The sequence below is a fragment of the Rhipicephalus sanguineus genome, chromosome 10 (genome assembly GCF_013339695.2).
Source record: "Rhipicephalus sanguineus isolate Rsan-2018 chromosome 10, BIME_Rsan_1.4, whole genome shotgun sequence".
Classification (NCBI taxonomy): Eukaryota; Metazoa; Arthropoda; class Arachnida; order Ixodida; family Ixodidae; genus Rhipicephalus; species Rhipicephalus sanguineus.
Window position 1 is genome coordinate 148,761,821 of NC_051185.1, and position 20,604 is coordinate 148,782,424.

At 46.3% G+C, this 20,604-nt stretch overlaps 7 non-coding genes and 1 pseudogene across 7 annotated transcripts; all 8 read left to right on the forward strand.

Moving 5' to 3' along the window:
• The first annotated feature begins 10,915 nt into the window (after positions 1–10,915).
• On the forward strand, positions 10,916–10,988 carry Trnaa-agc (transfer RNA alanine (anticodon AGC)). The gene has a single exon. It is a non-coding gene; the product is annotated as a tRNA-Ala (tRNA).
• Positions 10,989–11,178: 190 nt separating this feature from the next.
• Positions 11,179–11,251, forward strand: Trnaa-agc (transfer RNA alanine (anticodon AGC)). Its single transcript has one exon. It is a non-coding gene; the product is annotated as a tRNA-Ala (tRNA).
• A 712-nt stretch (positions 11,252–11,963) lies between these two features.
• On the forward strand, positions 11,964–12,036 carry Trnaa-agc (transfer RNA alanine (anticodon AGC)). Its single transcript has one exon. It is a non-coding gene; the product is annotated as a tRNA-Ala (tRNA).
• Positions 12,037–12,224: 188 nt separating this feature from the next.
• Trnaa-agc (transfer RNA alanine (anticodon AGC)) lies at positions 12,225–12,297 on the forward strand. Its single transcript has one exon. It is a non-coding gene; the product is annotated as a tRNA-Ala (tRNA).
• Positions 12,298–12,486: 189 nt separating this feature from the next.
• Trnaa-agc (transfer RNA alanine (anticodon AGC)) lies at positions 12,487–12,559 on the forward strand. The gene has a single exon. It is a non-coding gene; the product is annotated as a tRNA-Ala (tRNA).
• A 3,592-nt stretch (positions 12,560–16,151) lies between these two features.
• Positions 16,152–17,571, forward strand: LOC119371872 (uncharacterized; annotated as a pseudogene).
• Positions 17,572–19,132: 1,561 nt separating this feature from the next.
• Positions 19,133–19,205, forward strand: Trnaa-agc (transfer RNA alanine (anticodon AGC)). Its single transcript has one exon. It is a non-coding gene; the product is annotated as a tRNA-Ala (tRNA).
• Positions 19,206–19,391: 186 nt separating this feature from the next.
• Positions 19,392–19,464, forward strand: Trnaa-agc (transfer RNA alanine (anticodon AGC)). Its single transcript has one exon. It is a non-coding gene; the product is annotated as a tRNA-Ala (tRNA).
• The last annotated feature ends 1,140 nt before the right edge of the window (positions 19,465–20,604 follow it).

Here is a 20,604-nt window from a genome sequence, read left to right on the forward strand (position 1 = left end):
TTAATACGTACAGCACTAGTCAAGCGAAGAAAGCAGTAGATCTTAAGACAGTGCAACAAACATCTATGAACGAGATGTCTGAGCTCTTGCTTGTTTTACGCAGATGGAGCTTGCCAAACCGACTTGACTGCTGCAGATATTGCTGCCATGGAGGAGGACCTTGTTTCTCAAAACAAAGCAGTTTATGACCTTCGGGTGACTGTAAACAGAAGCCGGTTTACAGAAGAGGCACTGGGAGAAGACAACGACAAAGTGTGCTTTTACACGGGGCTCCCATCATTCGCAGTGCTCATGGCTGTTTTTCACCTGATAGAGCATCACATATCGCACAGTGTAAACAATGTCCTCTCGAAGTTTGAGGAAATGATGCTGTTCTTGATGAGGTTGCGACTTCGTTTGCCTATGCAGGATCTTGCCTACAGGTTTAACATATCACAAGCAACAGCATCCCGAATATGTGAAAGGTGGCTGGATGCTTGTTTTGACAGGTTGAACCCCCTAATTCGATGGCCTGAAAAAGAAGATGTCATGAAAACCATGCCACTGGCATTTGTACGTAACTTTGGAAGGAAGGTCCGCGTAATTTTAGGGGCGAAGCTCCTTAAGGCGGCACCCGTTCGTCCCTCGTAGTCGTCGTGGTCGTAGTAGTGAGTAACAAGTCTTACGCTTTGACCTCCAAGGTGGTGCCGGTGGGAGATTTCTCCTGTGCGTTGTTGAACAATAAAAAATTCGCAGCGTGCGCGTTAACTAAAAGCCGAATTCTTCTGTCTCTCATTCCCCATTAGCAGCCATTGGCATGTTCCAGCAGGAAACGTTAGTAGAAGTAGAAGTGTAAGTGTTAGCTAAAAGCCGACTTCTTCTGTCTCTCATTGCCATTAGCAGCCATTGTTTACCTCCAAGGTAGTGCCTGGTGAGATTTCTCCTGTGCGTGATTAAACAATAAAACTTTTGTTCAAAACGCCGTTGATTGATGAAATAAACCAACGAAAGACGCCAGATGTTTTGTAAAAGCAGAACGAAAGAACGCCAGATGTTTTTCTTAAAGTGTAGTAGTAGTAGTTATATGTAGCCACCTCGCCCGATCGTCAACGGGCGAGGTGGACCGGCAACGGCGCGAGGACCCTGCCGTACGAGAGTTAAATCACACTAAAAGACATACTTTGCGGGCGATACGCTCTAGTGAGCTTTCAACTTTTCGTCTTAATGTACATGATAAAGAAATTATTTCTACGAAAAACGCAAGGCACACCTTGAGCAATATGTTTGGTTTTGGGACGCTAAATGGAACCATGAGGCGATGCGAAGCCGGAGCACTTGCACGATCGCGTTCCGTTGGCTTTCCTTGGGCATGCTACCGACCTCGCGTCGTGGAACGCGCGTCCTGTCTTCCCTCTAGCCTTGCCTTTAATTCGCACAGGGCGAGCGGGGAATGCGGTCGCTCTTGGCGCTCTTTCGCTCGGGAGCGGACTTCTTCCTTGCATTTCACCGATCACAAGTGATAATGAAGGGACCACGTAAACCAACAGTACAATAAAAGTTTGATGTTTGATATATACAAGATGTTTCACACTCTTTATATTATGTACTGGGCGCATTTCACGGAAGAGTTTCACGGTTTACAGATGATTCCCTCCGTAGCTTCGCCCCACTCATCATCATTCACCCCGTGGATATGCTGTGATTTTTTTTACTGTTTTGAAGTATTTATCGACCGACCAAGTGCCCTTGACTCGCGTGCCAGTACTTGGTCTCACTGCAAGCACCATAACACTGTGAAATTTTTGATTGCTATCTCTCCACAAGGCAGCATTACTTTCATATCCAAGAGTTATGGAGGTAGGTTCAGTGATAAGTTTATAACAGAAGATTGTGGTGTTCTATTGAAATTGGAATATGATTATGTTGTTCTCGCAGATAGGGGCTTCTTGATAGCAGAGAGTGTTGGCTTGTGCTCTGCCAGACTGCACATTCCGCCATTCACTAGGGGAAAGCGGCAGCTGAGCCCGAGTGAAGTTGAGTACACCAGGGAAATAGCGAATGTGCGCATACATGTCGAAAGAGTGATTGGGCTGGTGAGGAACAAGTGCCAATTATTGAAAAGTTGCCTTCCAGTAGAAGTGCTAAGGTCATCCGGAAGTGGTGAATGACCCATTGACAAAATTGCTGTGGTATGTTGCGCTCTTACCAATTTGTGCAATTCAGTCGTCCCTATGGACTAATTAGTGGAATAATGTGTTTGATCATGCATTCTTGATTGTGCGCTGCATATTGAATTTTAAAGGAAAAACTGGTGACAGGAAAACTAAGTTGAAATTAAGACATGAAATTAACTAAGGTGGCTGAAGCAGGTACAGGGCACATAGCATGAGAAGCCACGTTCAATGAAGCATCTTGAATGAAGTAGTTCTTCATGCAGAAACAATGATATGCTTGAAAATTACAGATTTATTTTTTGCTGATTCGTGTATTCTATGAAAAGCAGCACTCCATGCAGCATTTTTCAAGCAGTTATTGGGATCAACTTGATGGAAAAGCCCCAATTGGGTCTTGTTCAGAGCATAGTCATTTATCTGAAGTACATGCTAAAACATAAATGACGTATCTGCTGGCTGAGGCAAATATAGTTCGAAAAATGGTAGAAGGGGAGTCTTATTCTTGCACACAGGGGTACAGTACTCAATTAGAGTACGAAGTGCGCAACACACGTGCAATGTGATCTAAAATTAAAAAAAATATATAATACAACTTTCCCTTGAGAAGGTAGAAGTTGTGTGTCTGCACTGCATTCTTCTAGTTTGGCAGCAGCAGTTGATTCTTCACAGAATTCATAAAGCTTTCTTTTATATAGGGCTATAAGATTCAGCATTTCAGTAAGACTTTTCATATTTTAAAGGTTTTTAATGTGTGCGCAATCAGTCAACTTGTTCTTGCATGGATCTTTAGCCAAGCAGTGTGTCAGTGTTATCATGCACTGTGCGACAATTATTGTAGCTCACGCCGAGCTGAATTTGCGTAATGTATCCAGATTTGAAGCACATGCCAAGGATTAAATGTTGCTGTCATAATTTTGTCCAAATTGCTGTGAATGTCAGACCACTCACTAAAATCTTATAAATGTCCTATGCAACACATATGTGCCTGTTTTATTCTTGGTTATAGTTTGTAATATTAACGAGCTTGGTTGAGTCAAGAGATGTATAAATCATCAGTTTATTGTAATAAATGGCATCACCCTGGACTTCTGCTGGCTGTTTATGGCTCTATTGTAGTGGTACTTTAACATAATACTTTTTCATTCTTTTTTTTAAAGGATAGTATATAAACACTTAGCACTGCTGCACTGTATCGTCATAAAGGTAGCAATTGCAGCATAAGTAGAAAACTGAACACTAAGCTGCTATAATGTCCCACAACTCCTGCACTGAAGTCACAACGAGAAGTACAGAAACATGAAGCAAAGCTGAAGCAGTGAAGCACAACACGAAGAATGACAGATCATGCTTATATCATTTGCTTCATGCACTAGTGTAGGAATCATGTAACTTCGTGAGCTAGCCCAGTCTCAAGCAATACTCAGGTATCCTTCACCACGGCTGCTGTCAACTGCAGTAAATCTAAGGCTGCATGTTGCCTCCTATTCTTTTGAATTGAATTGAATTGAAGTTTATTGCCACATAGTTACAAAACATGTATACACAGCAAGGATGGTGGGATAAAAGCTGCATATAGGCAGCTTGACTGGTCCCACCTCCCCATACAATAACAGCAGCAACATGACAAATATTTCCATTTGTTGCAATATTAAAATAAAAATACACAAAGCAAAGTGATAAGCATCAGCAAGAAATACACATTTTCATGAAACACAAAAGCAAGGTTGATATTCATATTATTAGTTGAAGCAATGCGTTTTTAGGAACATAACGTATGTTTTCATCGCATAGTTTATATTTATTTAGAGTGGAGGGAAGACAGTAGGAAAGTGTTTGAAAACCATAGTTTGTGCTTGGTCGCGGAACCGCCCAATGTTCAGTGTGTCGGTTTAAGCGAGATGATTGGTTGGTTAACAAGTTTGCGATGTTCCTAATATGGGTAGTACCCTTGGTCGTTTCACGTTTAAAAGAACACATAAGCTGATACTCATATAGATGGTCAACTCGGATAATTTTGAACTTTATAAACAGATCACGCGTATGGTCATTGTAGGGTACATCAGCAATAGCCCGTAAGGCTTGCTTCTGCAGTATGACTAGATGACCTAGTGATTGTTTTGTGCTGTTTGACCAAACGAGGTGACAATAACGCAGATGTGAAGCAAATAGTGCATTATATATCATGAGTTTCTGTTGTATTGGTAGCAGTCTCTGGCACCTGCGCAACATGCCTAAGGCTTTGCAAAGCTTAGATTTTAAGTAATCGGTATGGTGGTCCCAAGTCATCAGTTCATAAAAAAATAACACCCAATGTTTTAACTGACGCAGAGAGTTCTACTTTTGAGTCATTTAGCGTAAGAGTCTTCGTAATATCACAAGGCGTGGATTTCGCTCTAAAAAGCACTGCTTTTGTCTTAGAGCAATTTAGCTGAAGCGAGTTTTTACCGACCAACTATAGATTTTTCTTAGTACTTCATTTGCCAAATGTATAAGTTCGTCATCTTGGTTCCTGAAATGAAGAAACTAGTATCATCTGCGTAAATAATGTAGTTAATGGAATCATGGACATTCACAATATCATTGATATATATGACAATAAAAGTGGGCCCAGTATGCTGCCCTGAGGCACACCCTGCCTAATAGGTTTAAACGAAGAATGATATCTATTTATTGATACGCATTGCTTTCTATCTGTAATGTAACTACTAATTAATTCTAAAACAATTCCGCGTATGCCATAACAATTTAATTTATCTAATAGGGTTGCATGATTTATTCTGTCGAATGCTTTTGAGAAGTCTAAGAATACTCCCAGTGTTAGTTTCCTAGCCTCAATACTGTTCAAAATTATTTCTTTTTGTTTGAGAAGAGCAGTTTCAGTCGAACAGCCTGATCTGAACCCATGTTGTGACGACGTTATTACGGAATGCTTTTCAAAGAAATTACTCATTCTGAGGAGGATAATTTTTTCTAAACCTTTAGAAAACAAGGGAAGAATTGATATAGGTCTATAATTGCCCAAATTATCTCTTTCACCACCTTTGTGTACCACAGTTACCCTTGCAACTTTCATCTGTTGAGGAAAAATGCCAGTCGTTAATGCCATGTTGTAAATGTGAGTGAGGCAAGGTGTGATCAGGTCGATGACATGAAGGATTGGTGCAATCTTTAGCCCATTCACATCCTCACTTTTGCTTCGCCTGAATTTTTTGAACACGGTTAGAATTTCATTATCGTCAGTTTCATATAGATACAGAGAATGTGTTAGGGGGCTGGGTAAGTACAACAGCGCATCTTGATCATGAGTGCTTTCAGCCAATGATAGAAAATATTCATTAAATTTATTTGCTAGGGCTTCATCTTTAAAGCTCTCGCTTCCTACTTTAAGCTCATTAACAGTAGAGGCGGGCCGCGATCGTGATAGGACAGCATTCAGCTTATTCCACATCTGCTTTACATCCACAATGCCATCAAACATGGAGTAGTAATAGTCACGCTTAGCTTGTTTTAGCAACTTAGTCAAGTTATTACGGAATGTTTTAAACTCTTTCAACACGCCGAGGTCACGAGTGCACACAAATAAATGGTTTAATGCATTCTTTTCTTTATCATTTTGATTAGCTTAAACGAAATCCATGGTTTACGAGCTTGTTTTGGTTTTTTTGCTTGCTCATAAGGAAAATGTTTCCGATATACTGAGCTCAAGGTATCAATAAACTGGTCATAGGCCTTTTCAGGTGAAGAACAAGACAATATGTCATTCCAGCTTAACAAGCTTATTTCTTCACGGAAGCAAGATAGAGATCGTGGATTGATGTCTTGAAAGTAAATATCTCTTTCCACTGAATGTTTTTGTTTAGTTTGTAAACTAGTAATTAGATAGATTGGCAAATGATCACTAATCGTAATACTAATCGTACCATGATGTAGTACATCAGCAGTATTTGTTATAAATAAATCTATTAAAGTCGCTGTAGTAGCTGTAACGCGAGTTGGGGTAGTTACGACATTCGACAGGCTGTACGAAAGAAGCAGGTTGGAAAAGTCGGTTTGTTTGTTAGATGTTGTCAGCATGTCGATGTTCAGATCCCCTCCAAGCACTAAAGTATAATTGTTTTCATTTACGAACCTAAAGTATTCGTCTAAGAAGTGGAAAAAAACTATTGATGCTGCCGTGAGGTGGTCTATAGACAACAGTAATGAGAATTTTTTCAGATTTCAAGCACATGATTTCAAAATCTTCGCAACTTCGAGACCAATAATCAACATACTCATAGCTGATACTAGCTTCAACATATATGCATACACCACCGCCCCGGCTTTTTCGGTTCATGTGAACCACATTATACCCATCTATACTCACAACATCGGCATCATTGGAGTACCAAGTTTCACTTAGCATAATGACCGAAAACTTGAAGCCAAATTCATCAAGAAAACTGCAAAACTCGCCCTCTTTGGAGCGCACTGACTGTACATTCAAATGTAAAAAACTTAAGAGTCGATACACACCTATCCGCCAAAATTGCAGTTAATTCACAGGGACTAGTACACTTCACAGCCATTTTGAAGCCAAATGTTCAGTAGGAGCCAAAAATGAAACATTGCAAAAAAGAAAAAGCAAGAAGAACAGTGGCATGAACATAAAGGTTAATAACTCTATACGTACAAAACCAATTTCTGACGAAAATGTTACAAAGCAGAACTCTTTAGGCCTGGTGCCCCCAACGGCAACACTATCACAGGGATGAATACATAAAAGTAACAATGGTGCGGTACAGGCTATAAGGCGTAAATAAACGGTACTGTTGAAAAAGGCGAAATTGATTAATAGTACCCGAGCTTCGTTTAGTCGGGCAGAGTGCAGTACATGTAGATCAGGAATGAAAGCTAAGCTAAAATCCACATAGTATCGGCAAATGTAATTAGCTTTTCGAACAAACATGCCTTTAATTATCCAGTGAAAAGTAACAAGAACCACGAAGAACCACAAAAATTTTGTATGCCTTGGCTCCATTTTATCAGTGGGCATAAGAAGAGTGAGCTCAATCAGAAGTACAGGGCACTTAAGTAACTTTGTCCAGGTCAGCATCACATGCGATATGTAGGACAGGCGATTGCTCGGATTTGCGCATGAGGATCTTCCCCTGCGACACCCAAACAAACTTCCATTCTTTTTCACGCCTTAGTTGGCGAGCTTTGCCCAACAGTCGCTTATTCTCAGCGCACAGGTGCTCGTTTATATAAACAGGGCTGTTCGTTTCAAAGCCCAAAGTGCCAGTGTTTAACCGGACGTGTCGTGCTGCAGAGAGAAATCTGTCTCGTGCAGACCGAGTCGTGAACTTTATGATGACATTTGGTTTGTTCTTATCCTTAGAAGGAACACGATGCACGACGTCAATGTCATTTTCAGTTATACTTGTATTAAGACACGTGGCAATCTGACCCACACTTTTTTTCGCAAAAAAAGGAGATATTACAGTGTTGGCAAGAAATACACACTTGTGTCCAAGTACATATTGCATCATAACACCAGAGGAAAAAAGGCGCAATATCGAACAGTTAAAACAAACAAGGAACTCAGAACAGAGGTACCTTCCAGGTGCCACCTAGTCCATAAGATGTTGGGATGTGTAAGGACAATGTGCGCACACAGAATAGGTTTAGGTAGCTATTCTGAATCAGCATTTCCAACATCATCATTTGATTTTACAAGTTCATTCTGCCGAGTGAACCACCGTCCTACAAGCTCGAGGAGAACAACTTTGTAAAAAAAGGTCTTTGCTTTTTCAAGGGCGTTTGCTAGAAAAGCATCGTCTCTGACAATTCTTTCAACATTAATTTCACCACGTTTCCAAAGCACAAAGTCACAATACGAAACGTTGCATGCAAACATTTGGCCTTGTACTTGGTAGTAATAAGTGTCACTTGTCTTGAGAACAAGGCTGCCACTTTCCTCAGTCACACGACTTCTTTTTTGCATTGGAAGTTCATGCAGGGAACTATCTTTCACGCTGTAAGGACATTTAACCTCTACTGTGCCTTTTCCACAACAGTCGCACTCAACGATGAGATCCGGTGTTGCTGCAAAATACGGATGTTCCTTTGAAATAACTAAACCAATTTCACTGTATCTTGCATTGGTATGCACATCTGCTGAAAGAGCCTTGTAATGCGCCAAAGCTGTAGCCTCGTTTTCCTTACCATACTTTACAGCTGCTACATTCAGTTTGTTGCTGGGGTAGCATATTTTCTTCACCAAGCTTATTGGTGGGGTTTCAATACGTGCAGTGCACACTGACTTTAATGTTGACGCAGTAATTCGTCCAGCTCTGTAGAGGAACCATCTCTGTGACTGAGACTGTTTTCGGGTACGGTGCTCAATCGATGCTATTGCAGCCTCGGATATTTCCATCTTGAAAGAAGAACATCTCTCTTCAAGACTTTTAACGTCCATTACTGAGGCACTAGGGCTGTACAAGTCAAGGAGATACGGTGCACTACACTGTGTCACCTCAGAAACATATAGGTCGCTGTACTTTGGATCGGTGGCAGCTACTGAAGGGCGAACTCCACTGGCAATTATCTCATCGAGAAGTGCGGTCAGCTCTCCCGGTGTTGGTGCTGGCGCCTTTTTTCTTGGCTTCTGCTTGACTAAAGCAGGTGCTCCCAACATTAGCTGTCGGCGTCTCATGTCAGCTGATGAGAAGTCCACTGCAGAAATTGGAGCCGCTTTAACTGTGCGCTTATGTGGTGGTAACCACTTGTTGCTGCCGTCGGTGCAGGACTTGGGCTTCTCGATTCCAAGCCCCATCTCCATGTAAAAAAGCAGTGCCGCTACGTGCGAACAGGCTTCACCCAGCCCAGCCATGCACATACAATGGGCACAGACAACACTGCCATCACGGCTCATCAGTAACCAAGCTGTCAGAGGCGGCACCGACAAAGCTTGGGAGTGGTTTACTTCACCAAGAATTATCATTTCATCGTTTCCTTTGTGTTTTATCAATGGTTCCTTCACCCAACCGCTCACGACAAAATTGTATGCTTCCAGAGCCTTCTTGTTTTTTATCTGTTTCCTCGTGACGAAGCTCGACCTCGTCACTAAGAATTCGTAGATGTCAGAGAAGTCGACGTCAGGCCACTCATTTGATCCCACAACACAGTCGCCCGAACTCGACTGAAAAGGATCGCCACCGCACCTGGCTACTTTGGCTTCGTAGCGTTGAGCGTCGTCCCCATGCAGTGTAGTTGCGTAGTCCTTCTTGTCCGTTCGTGGTTTAGCACTCATTATCACTGAACAGCAACACAACAAACACCACACACGCGTACACACCCGGGCACACGTGCTGAAATCACGGCAGCGCAACCACTCCCACGATTTCCGAACGGGAATGTCGTTGCAAATTCACGGAAGACGCGGAGATCACTTCATAAGCTTTCGCGATCATGATGCAAAGCCCAGACGCACATACGCGCGTACAAGCGTCGACGCAAAATCACCCGCAAAGAAAACGAGTCTAGGATAATGCCGTGACACGCGCACACAGACTCGCACAGCGCAGCTCGTTAAGTTGCAGCATCCCAACGACAGCAAAACGACACTCCCGAAAATCGACGTAGGACTAGGTGAAACGTTTCGTTGCCGCTGTTCCAGCCACCGTGTTGTCTCCAGCGTTGGCGTCTCGGCGTGCAGTTCACACTCGCAGAGTAGTCAGAAAGTGCGTGCGCTTGTGAGGAGCCGCACGCCCGCGGTGTCCGAAGTAATCTCGCAGCGATCGCGAAGTCAAAAGTCCATTCAGACACACGCGATTCGCGCACACAAAGTCGTCGGAAAGTCTGTGGCCGCGATTACATCAGTAAGCGCTCGACGATACCACACGCCTGCGATGTCCTGAGCAAGCTTGCAGTGATCGCAAAGTCAACAGTAAAACTTTGACCCCGCGGAAAGAAAACAGCGAACGCGGCGGGTGCTGTCTCTAGTGCAGCCGCCAGTCAGCTCAGTACAACAAAATGGCGCGCGCTGGCTCAGGGCAGGCTGGTGACGTCATGTGAATACTCCCTATACCCTGGACCACCGACTGCATCTTATGTAAAAAACCGGGAACGATTGAACATGTATTTCTAGACTGTTGGGACCCAATATTTCATTGGGATTTGCTTCAACGCACATTAAAGAAACAACTACCCCTTGACCCTTATGGCATTCGTTTCTTACCGGTAGACGCATCTGGGGGCTTTCCGTACGATGTTATCATGGTCCTGGGACTTCACGCCTTGTGGAAAACGAGAACGCAATATCAGCATGTTGATAAAGATATACGCCCTGTTCGCGAACATTTCATTGAAAGTGTCGTGCGTCTGCGAGATGTGTATCGCGCTCTTGCCGATCCGCCAGACTGGATCTCCGTACTCGATGTATTGGTATGCATGAAAAGATTTTAATCCCGCGGTAGCCAAAGTCTGGCTGCCAGGTTTTATGTCTTGTAATATATGATTTCGACAATAAAGAAAAAAAGTGTAGCGCTCGCTTAGCATGCGAGAGGTACTGGGATCGATACCCAGCACCTCCAAATATTCTTTTTTTTTTCTTCGCTGTGGCGAACAATATTTTGCTTGAATGATAGAATGAAACAACGGGCGTAATAAGGAGCCGCGCCGCGAGAAAACCGGTCCCCACCCTCGTCGGCTGCCCTCTTTCTCCACCAACACTCTCGCGTAACTACCGATCAGGATGCGAGCATATGCTTCGATTCTTCATCGGGGGTGTAGCTCAGATGGTAGAGCGCTCGCTTAGCATGCGAGAGGTACTGGGATCGATACCCAGCACCTCCAAATGTTCTTTTTTTTTTTCTTCTCTGAGGCGAGTAATACTTTGCTTGATTGATGGAATGAAACAATGGGCGTAATAAGGAGCCGCGTCACGACAAAACTGGTCCCCACCCTCGTCGGCTGCCCTCTTTCTCCACCAACACTCTCGCGTAACTACCGATCAGGATGCGAGCATATGCTTCGATTCTTCATCGGGGGTGTAGCTCAGATGGTAGAGCGCTCGCTTAGCATGCGAGAGGTACTGGGATTGATACCCAGCACCTCCAAATGTTCTTTTTTTTTCTTCTCTGAGGCGAGTAACATTTTGCTTGATTGATGGAATGAAACAATGGGCGTAATAAGGAGCCGCGTCACGACAAAACCGGTCCCCACCCTCGTCGGCTGCCCTCTTTCTCCACCAACACTCTCGCGTAACTACCGATCAGGATGCGAGCATATGCTTCGATTCTTCATCGGGGGTGTAGCTCAGATGGTAGAGCGCTCGCTTAGCATGCGAAAGGTACTGGGATTGATACCCAGCACCTCCAAATGTTCTTTTTTTTTCTTCTCTGAGGCGAGTAACATTTTGCTTGATTGATGGAATGAAACAATGGGCGTAATAAGGAGCCGCGTCACGACAAAACCGGTCCCCACCCTCGTCGGCTGCCCTCTTTCTCCACCAACACTCTCGCGTAACTACCAATCAGGATGCGAGCATATGCTTCGATTCTTCATCGGGGGTGTAGCTCAGATGGTAGAGCGCTCGCTTAGCATGCGAGAGGTACTGGGGATTGATACCCAGCACCTCCAAATGTTCTTTTTTTTTTCTTCTCTGAGGCGAGTAACATTTTGCTTGATTGATGGAATGAAACAATGGGCGTAATAAGGAGCCGCGTCACGACAAAACCGGTCCCCACCCTCGTCGGCTGCCCTCTTTCTCCACCAACACTCTCGCGTAACTACCAATCAGGATGCGAGCATATGCTTCGATTCTTCATCGGGGGCGTAGCTCAGATGGTAGAGCGCTCGCTTAGCATGCGAGAGGTACTGGGATCGATACCCAGCACCTCCAAATGTTCTTTTTTTTTCTTCTCTGAGGCGAGTAACATTTTGCTTGATTGATGGAATGAAACAATGGGCGTAATAAGGAGCCGCGTCACGACAAAACCGGTCCCCACCCTCGTCGGCTGCCCTCTTTCTCCACCAACACTCTCGCGTAACTACCGATCAGGATGCGAGCATATGCTTCGATTCTTCATCGGGGGTGTAGCTCAGATGGTAGAGCGCTCGCTTAGCATGCGAGAGGTACTGGGATCGATACCCAGCACCTCCAAATGTTCTTTTTTTTTTCTTCTCTGAGGCGAGTAACATTTTGCTTGATTGATGGAATGAAACAATGGGCGTAATAAGGAGCCGCGTCACGACAAAACCGGTCCCCACCCTCGTCGGCTGCCCTCTTTCTCCACCAACACTCTCGCGTAACTACCGATCAGGATGCGAGCATATGCTTCGATTCTTCATCGGGGGTGTAGCTCAGATGGTAGAGCGCTCGCTTAGCATGCGAGAGGTACTGGGATCGATACCCAGCACCTCCAAATGTTCTTTTTTTTTTCTTCTCTGAGGCGAGTAACATTTTGCTTGATTGATGGAATGAAACAATGGGCGTAATAAGGAGCCGCGTCACGACAAAACTGGTCCCCACCCTCGTCGGCTGCCCTCTTTCTCCACCAACACTCTCGCGTAACTACCGATCAGGATGCGAGCATATGCTTCGATTCTTCATCGGGGGTGTAGCCCAGACGGGGATTCCATTTCCGGCCACTGCTGTGTACGGACGTGTGCATCATGCGCTCCGTAGGGGCGGATACAGCGGCCCAGATGGGTCGCGGAAACAGGATTGTCGCCGAAGATGAACAGGATTACGAAGTCGTTTTGCCGCAGTTGCCTACAGGTGCGTGTGTTATGAATACTGTTTTTCTACACGGAGATATTAAGGCAAGGCCGTATCGTGTTGAAGACGTCCGTGACACTTTGGTTAGTCTGGGTATGTTGCCTGAGGTACTCGCCTTAGGCGCTTTCCAGATGAACCACGTCTGGGCCGTGACTTTCAGTACAGCGCAAGCCAAGAAAAAGATGCTAGCACTTGGTGACGTAAAGATAAAGGAAAGGCGCTGCCTCGTTATCGACCCGAACAAGCAGGATGTCCGGCTAAAGCTTTATTGGCTCCTGCATAATGTACCGGATGAAGATGTGCGCACCGCACTCGTAAATTATGGAAGAGTGGCAGAAGTATCAAAAGGAACGTTGGCGCGTCCAAGGTATCGCCGATAAAGGAACCTCGACCAGGACTGTCACCCTGCAATTAAAAGCGGGCTTGACAGTCGAAGACCTACCACACCAGCTCCGAGTGGGCGGTATAACAACGCTTTTGGTTGTGCCAGGACGGGCACCGCTTTGCTTACGATGTCGACGAACGGGACATATACGCCGGGACTGTCGCATACCCCGGTGTGGTCGGTGCAGACGCTATGGTCACGAAGACAGCGAGTGTGCCCAAACATACGCCAGTGTGGCCGGGCCTGTGGCTGGCGACCATCTCACGGAGCACATAATGGACCAAGCTGATGCAGAAGAAGCAGCGGAAAGCAGAAATCGGGGTCCCGTATTCACGCCCCTTTCTAAGGGCCCGAAAGACGAAGGAAGCGAAGCGGCTCAGGCTGAACAAACGGATCAACAGACCAACAGCGTGAGCTCTATACCGCGGGACGAAAGCGACAACGAAAATAAGCAAAGTATTGGGTCGTCGACTGGACAACCTGAAGATATGGACGTCACAAGAGCGGGGACAAGCGCAAAGCGAACGCTTGAAGATGTGAGCAACGAGGACGCAGAACCAGAGAGGACAACAGGAGGTGAGCCGGCAACGAAAGCGGCAACGCTCAGGCGACCCAGCTTGAGGTTCAAGCCGAACATCGCTGCGGGCACACGTCCGCCGCCGAAGCCACCCTCGTAGCCACGGGGGAAGACAGTCAACGAGGGACCTAAATCCATAGGCGCTCAAGGACATAGCAAATATGGCTTCATCATTATGTGACGCGTGTGGAAAGTGCACGCATTGTACGTGTCTATCCACAACTTCAACGGTGGAAGCCAGGGATGTGTCAATCGGCGAGGTAAGAACCATGCGGTCCGTATCTTGCCCGAGGCCTTCACAGCCCATAACTACGTTGCGTATCGCAACTTTAAATGTGCGCGGACTTCGATCTAAGCGAAAGCAATATCAGGTTAGTCGTCTTTTCCTAGAGGACGACCTCGATATCATAGCGGTACAGGAAACGAAGGTCGAAAGTCAAGAACAAACGGACCGCATGGTCGAACCTTTTCGGTCCCGCTATAATGTTTGCATATGTCATTCTGTTGGCACCTCTGGAGGGTGTGCTCTTTTTCTGCGGAACTCTTTAGGATTTGTTGAAGAGTATGTTCATGCTAGCGATGACGGCCGTCTCGTTTTGTGCGATTTTGACGGTTTTGGTAAAAAATGGCGCATCATTTGCGTATATGCACCGAATAGTATACCTGAGCGGTTATCCTTTTTTGCAAGTGTCGAACGGTATTTAAAATCTGATAGAAACATGATAATTCTGGGGGATTTTAATTGCGTGTGCTTCAGAGAAGATAGAAGCAAAAAACTATCCGTTCGTGATCAAAGTGCTTTGTTGCTGTCAGCGCTTATGCAAGAGGGGGGTTTTGAAGATGTAGGAAACGTATTGCAAATTGGAAGTGGCGCTAGGTTTACGCATTTCCAGCGCGATTGCCACTCCCGTTTAGATAGAGCATACGTATCAGATGTACTCGTGCCGCTATGCAACAGTTACGAGCACAAACCAGTAGCTTTCAGTGATCACAGTGCCGTAATGTTTTCTCTGGGAGTGAAGAAGAAAAGATCAACCTTTTCTTGGAAACTGTGGAAACTGAACAATAAATTACTTAGTGATGAAGTATTTGTGGATAAGGTGAAAATACTTATTGAAAAAGTGCGCTCGTCTGAGTCGGGACGAATGGTCGCTGCATGGGAACAGTTCAAGGAAGAAGTTAAAATTGCTGCAATTGAAAGGTCTTCCATGTTACGCTACAATGAAAAAAGAAAGCAAAAAGAACTACAAGGTCAGCTAGAATTCTTGTTGTCAGTCGAAAGCACGCGACCAGGCACTTTAACTAAAGAGATAAGAGAGGTCAAGAACCAGCTCGAGATAATGGACACTGAAAAATACAGAGGAGCAGTCATACGTGCACGCGCAGAACACCTTTGGCTGGGGGAAACACCGACGAAACGCTCGCTGAGCGAAGAAAAGCGCTACGCCTCGCGTAAGGAAATAAAACAGATTAAATACGGAGGAGTGACTACCACGGACAAACAGATGATAGAAAGCGCGTTTTTGGATTATTATAAAGGACTTCTTGGGTGCAGCGGTAACAGAGAAGCAGCCTTGGACAGTGAGTTTTTGTCAATAATGCCGACACTAGATAAGGAAACCACCGCCCGCCTCGAAGAGCCAATATCAGTTGGGGAAATTGAAAGGGCCATTAATGAATTAAGTGAAGGGAAAACGCCCGGCCCGGATGGACTAGGCACAGCTTTTTACAAAGCATTCAAAGATGAGCTGTCGGAGCTCCTGTTACGCCTCGTAGCGGAGGCTTACGAGGTAAAGGAAATGCCGCCGTCCTTTCGAAGGTCACATATTGTACTCATACCCAAAAGTGAAGATCCAGTGAAGCTCTTGTCAGTGAGTGCTTATCGTCCAATAAGCCTCACTAACACTGATTATAAGGTTTTTATGAAGGTACTCGCCAAGAGACTGCAAAGCGTAATACGGTTAATCGTAGGACCGCACCAAACATGCGGAATTAAGGGCCGAACAATAGGAACCAATATCCACACTACGAGGAGCATCCTTGAGTGTTGCGATGCATGGTACAGCCAAGTAGCAATGTTGCAACTAGACCTGGAAAAGGCTTTTGACCGTGTTATGCATGATGTACTTTTTTCAATATTGAAACATGTAAATGTAGGAGACGTTATTTTAGAAGGGGTGAAGATGTCGTATCGGAATTGTTTTGCTAGCATCGTAATTAACAAGGAAGTCACTGCAAACTTTCAAATTGCAAGGAGCGCCCGTCAGGGTTGCCCAATTTCCCCCTTGTTATTTGCTATCTACTTGGAGCCCTTTTGTTTGAGCATAATCAATAGCGACAAGATACATGGTTTTAGGCTAATGACGGCTGAGGTCAAAGTACTGTCCTACGCAGATGACATCGCTGTTTTTTGTAAAGACAGAGGGAGCATTAGTGAAGCAGTCAGTGTAGCAGACAAGTACTGCAAGTGGTCAGGCAGTGCCTTAAACTGGGATAAGAGTGCAGGTTTTTGGCATGGTACCTGGGACGAAAAGCCTGAATTTTTCGAAAAGGTTAAGTGGAGCTCCGTGCCGACGAAGTACCTCGGTGTGCCACTGCAGAAATATAATGATCCCAGTGAATACTGGAACGATGAGACAGAAAAATTAAGGGAGAAAGCGAACAAGTGGGGAGGAAAAAACCTATCAATATTCGCGAGGTCAACAGTTTGCAACTTATTCTTAGCAGCAAAAATTTGGTATGTACTTCAGGTGCTGTGCATGAACCGTTCAAATGTACAGAAGATACACAGAGTTTTTGCCACTTTTGTTTGGGCCTCCAAGTGGGAACGCACGAGCCGTACAAATCTTTTTCGGTCAGTGAAAGCGGGTGGGCTGGGATTAGCCCACTTATTTCTAAGGCAGATTGTTTCCAGGTTTATGTTTCTGCGAGATCAGAGCCATCCTTTCTTACGTACCATGCTACAAGTTAGATTATGTTGTTATCTACCCGAATTTGTTGTATCCACTTGTTGCGCTGGGCGTAGCGGCATTCATGGTTATCTCAACGAAGCTGTTTCGGCATTTAACATACTAAAAGTACGTTTTTCTTTGCAGTACCTTGGTGTGGTGACAAAAAGACAATTATATAAAGACCTTATCGATGTAATGCTGCCTGTGCCGATGTATCGTGCGATGTATGAAAAAGGCCAGGGAAAAGACGTTCTTAAAAGGGTTAAAAGAATGGTGGTACGGCCATCAGCAAAGACCTTTTTTTTCAGCTACACACTGGTACACTTCCCGTAAAACCATGGCTGCAGGAAAGGGGCTTATTTGTTCCGTGGTCTGTTAATTGTCTCCTATGCCGCAAACCAGAGAGTGTCGATCACATTTTTTTGGACTGTTTGGATGCTACGTTTCATTGGGACATCCTACAACGAACTTTAAAAAAAGACTTACCTTTGACACCCCATGGAATCCGTTTCCTACCGGTTCACAGTGACAGTGGCATACCGTATGACATGTTTATGCTGTTAAGTATGCACGCTATTTGGAAATCATGCATGGCATTTCGGCATGTTGACGAGAATGCCCGTTCTGTCAGAGAATACTTCATTGAAAGCATAGCTTACATAAGAGATGCATACAATGCACGAGAAGAACAGCCGGAATGGCTCCCTGTACTGAATGAACTTGTAGCACTAAAGCGCTTTTAAACAATTTAAGCCAAACAAAGTGTGATTGGCGGTTTTAATGCATTGTTAAATACTTCTTGTCAAACTACACCTGGTTTTTTTTTGTGTGTGTACACGATGTACCTCGTTCTGAATAAAGAAAAAAAAAATGTAGCCCAGACGGTAGAGCGCTCGCTTAGCATGCGAAAGTGATGTAATCGGGGGTCTGCCCAGAGGACCGGAGCCAGCCAGAGTCCCGGGGAGATGTCGAGGAGAGGAGCCCAGAGCTGTTAACAGTAACGTTTATTTACAGGTAGCGTGTTGCTACATGATGGGGTTAGCATCATGGAAGCTCTCGGAGCTCGTGAGAGCTTGAGAGAACTTGTGAGAGCTCGTCGGGAGCGCATCGGCGCTCGCATTTTATGTCCTGGTCTTCCCAGGGTTCCCTGTAGGAAAAAACAATGGAGGCCAGGACAGTCCAATGAAAATTTCCATCTTCACCTCCGCCCCCAAAAGGGGAAGGTGAAACGTCGCCTCCTTCCAACCCACGAAAGGAGAAAGAGGCACATCCAGTTCGTCCCATGGCGAGGGAAAAACACTGCCCACCGCGCACACACGGCACAGCACGAAGACGTTGAGTCTTTCGTGGAAGTCAATTTCGTAGTCTGTTGCAATGATGGTTATGCGCGAGGCAGACCACGAATTGTGGAAACAGCGGCAACAAGGCGCCACGGAGAACGTGGGAAATGCATCCGCAGACGGTTCCCAGTCGCTGGGTCCTTTGTCCGGGGCACCTTGACAAAGCAAGCCGCCTCGACGGCCAACAACTCTTCCTAAACTGTCAGTCGGTCAGGCGTGCCCAAAGGGTTTTACGAGGGGCGCAGACAACCTGAGAATATTACACGAACGACCTTCGTGTTGTCGCCGCTCTTGGTGCATCTCTGGAACCGCTGACCCGGAAGAAATCAGGGTAGTCCTAGCCGCAACGTCTCATGCGTCAAAGCGGCACCAAGCCAGGCAGGCCGATCATAACAAAAGGTACTGGGATTGATACCCAGCACCTCCAAATGTTCTTTTTTTTTTCTTCTCTGAGGCGAGTAACATTTTGCTTGATTGATGGAATGAAACAATGGGCGTATAAGGAGCCGCGTCACGACAAAACCGGTCCCCACCCTCGTCGGCTGCCCTCTTTCTCCACCAACACTCTCGCGTAACTACCGATCAGGATGCGAGCATATGCTTCGATTCTTCATCGGGGGTTGTAGCTCAGATGGTAGAGCGCTCGCTTAGCATGCGAGAGGTACTGGGATTGATACCCAGACCTCCAAATGTTCTTTTTTTTCTTCCTGAGGCGAGTAACATTTTGCTTGATTGATGGAAGAAACAATGGGCGTAATAAGGAGCCGCGTCACGACAAAACTGGTCCCCACCTCGTCGGCCTGCCCTCTTTCTCCACCAACACTCTCGCGTGACTACCGATCAGGATGCGAGCATATGCTTCGATGTCTGTCCAGTAGGACGGACAACATTTGATGTTATTTATTCTATGTGTTTGTGATGTGGTTTATGTCTGGAAGCAGGCAATAAAGCAAAAAAAAAAAAAAGGGGTGTAGCTCAGATGGTAGAGCGCTCGCTTAGCATGCGAGAGGTACTGGGATCGATACCCAGCACCTCCAAATGTTCTTTTTTTTTTCTTCTCGAGGCGAGTAACATTTTGCTTGATTGATGGAATGAAACAATGGGCGTAATAAGGAGCCGCGTCACGAAAACCGGTCCCCACCCTCGTCGGCTGCCCTCTTTCTCCACCAACACTCTCGCGTAACTACCGATGAGGATGCGAGCATATGCTTCGATTCTTCATCGGGGGTGTAGCTCAGATGGTAGAGCGCTCGCTTAGCATGCGAGAGGTACTGGGATTGATACCCAGCACCTCCAAATGTTTTTTTTTCTTCTCTGAGGCGAGTAACATTTGCTTGATTGATGGAATGAAACAATGGGCGTAATAAGGAGCCGCGTCACGACAAAACCGGTCCCCACCCTCGTCGGCTGCCCTCTTTCTCCACCAACACTCTCGCGTGACTACCGATCAGGATGCGAGCATATGCTTCGATTCTTCATCGGGGGTGTAGCTCATTCTACTTCCGGCCGCGCCAGCGAACGGACGCAGGATGAACGGCTCCGATGGAGCGGCGATAGCGGCCCGTGCTGGCCGCGGTAACAGGATGGCTGTCGAAGACGATAAGGATTACGAGATTGTGCTGCCTACTCTGCCCACTGGCCGTGTCGTTCTCAACACGTTGTTTTTGCACGGAGACGTGCGTGAGCGGCCCTACAAGGTCGAGGACTTCCGAGACGCCCTCGCCACTGCTGGTGTGCTCCCTGACGTCGTGGCGTTAGGGGCGTACCAGATCAACCACGTCTGGGCAGTGACACTGAAAACCGGTGAAGCCACGAAGAAATTAGCAGCGCTTAAGGAGCTGAAGGTCAAAGGCCGCCGGTGTGTGGTTTTCGACCCTGAGGACCAGCAGGTTAAACTGCGCCTGCATTGGATGCTTCACGGCGTCCAAGACGACGACATCCGGACCGCTTTCGCTGCATTCGGGAACGTCACCGAGGTTACCCGAGAGCGTTGGCGCGTCCAAGGCATGCGAGAAAAGGGCTCCACCACAAGAACCGTGTTGCTGAAGCTGAAGCCGGGAGTAAAGGTCGACGACCTGCCCCACCAGGTTCGTGTCGCTGGCGAGTTGGCCCTCGTGGTGGTGCCCGGGCGTGCAATGCAGTGCCTGCGCTGCCACGGCACGGGACACGTTCGTCGGGACTGCAGGGTGCCCCGGTGTTCGAAGTGCCGGCGTTACGGACACGCGGACGCGGACTGCGTCCGTACCTACGCGTCGGCGACCGGGCTTCCAAGGGCGGACGATAACGACGAATTGATGGACGTCGCTGAGGCTGAGGAGGCAGCGAGGGGCACCGACGAGGCGAAAAAGCAGGCGGGGCAACCGGACACGTCGGCGCCTTCCGGCGGTGAAGCCCCGAAAGGAGACGGCCCGCTGGAAGAACAAGCGTCAGGTTGCT